This window comes from Sinocyclocheilus anshuiensis, unplaced genomic scaffold, assembly GCF_001515605.1.
Source record: "Sinocyclocheilus anshuiensis isolate Anshui unplaced genomic scaffold, SAMN03320099.WGS_v1.1 scaffold222, whole genome shotgun sequence".
Taxonomy (NCBI): Eukaryota; Metazoa; Chordata; class Actinopteri; order Cypriniformes; family Cyprinidae; genus Sinocyclocheilus; species Sinocyclocheilus anshuiensis.
This window is the reverse complement of record NW_015542408.1, coordinates 1,010,815-1,012,607: the sequence shown is the minus strand read 5'-3', so window position 1 is coordinate 1,012,607 and position 1,793 is coordinate 1,010,815.

Sequence of the window (1,793 nt, the reverse complement as noted above, 5' to 3'; positions counted from 1 at the left end):
ATGTTCAAATTTCAACAAATTTTCATTCCTAACAAATGTAGGAGACAGTAGCTGTGTCCCAAATGATGCATCATACACTATCAGAATCAGAATCAGAATAGCTTTATTGCCAAGTATGTTTACACACACAAGGAATTTAACTTGACGACAGGAGCTTCCGGTGTAGAAGAGAGTACAAACATAGTGCAGACATACAGTACATGATAGTGCAGACATACATAGGAATAACACAGTAGGGATGTAATATAACACTAATATAATAAAAAAAAGAAAAATTGAATAATGTACTATATACAGAAATAGAAGTATAGGAAAAAATTTAATTGTTTAGATAAATGTACAGATATGTTATTAGTGTGCAGATATGTTATTTACAAAGTGTGCAGTTTAATATAAATATGTCAGATAACTATGTTAGTTGTGATGGACGATGTATAATTATGAAAGATTAATTGTTCAGGCTGAATATAGCCTGTGGGAAAAAACTGTTCTTGTGCCTGGCTGTTCTGTTGGTCAGTGCCCTGTAGCGCCGACCAGAAGGCAACATATACACCTATACACCTATTAATGCACTATGTACTCAAACGTGTAGTGTATGAATAATATAAGGTATTTTATCATTCATAATCACAGGCTGGAAGCCCCTCCTCCTTTACTATGTAATTAAAGCTGCGACAGTTGAGTGCACAGTTGAAGTGTCCAACATTCCACACATTTTTTATTTTTTTATTTTTCTTATTTTTACGTGCATCATCCGGGTATTTAAAGTGCACTTTTACGTTTTGGAATTATTAGCCTGGACACACTACTTGCACTATTTATACTAAAAAACGAGATAGAATAGTGTACATGATAAGTACACAAATTGGGATATTGACATTTACTAGCCTGTGTTTTGAGTTAAAGCTAATAGTAAAGGTCACTTCTTCTACTGGTTAGCTTTGAAAGGCACAACACAGTTCTCATGTGAAAAAGGTTCACATTTGACTTAGACATCAGGAGTAGTCTCTTGGGCCTTATAAATAGGCTACCTCCCTTACAATCTTCATCGGTCTCCAGGGATGTCAACAGCCGAGCAGAAACAGTCAGTTTCTTGCACACGGAGGAAGTGTTGCAGGGCGCATGCTTTTGTTTTGTTTTATTCTTTGAAACCGCTTTCTTTTCCCGTGGGGTCTCTGAAGCGGATGTCACTCCTCACCCAGTACTCCGAAAATGGTCCAGACGATGTTTGTTTTTTTCGGAAGAAGGACCTACCACCTGAAGCCAGCTTATGCCAGATAGGCATAAAGGTTAGACATCACTCCCTTAACACATATATTTGTTGACAGGATTTGTGGGTAGATTCAGAATAGGGTTTACACAGTTTTAATTTGTGTATAAAGATCTTTTAGCTTTAAGGAAATTTATGTAAATATATTCAAAACCACTACCATTTAAAGTTTTGGGTCGGTAAGATTTTTTATTTCATTCAGCCAATATGCATTAAAATGATCAAAAGTCATAATATGTAACATTGAAGACTTCAATCACAGAAATAAATGACAGTTTTAAATATATTTAAATAGAAAACAGTTTTAAAATTTTAATAATATTCCGCAATATTACTGTTTTAACTGTATTTTTATTTAAAGCTGCAGTCCGTAACTTTTTTTGGTTAAAAATGATCCGAAATCAATATTTGAGCAAGTACATAACCAGCCAGTGTTCAAAACTATCGCCTTACTTTAGCCCGAGTCACAACGGTTAGCTTATAATAATGTTTTCTCATTTCAGTGGTACGGGTAGGTTTTCGC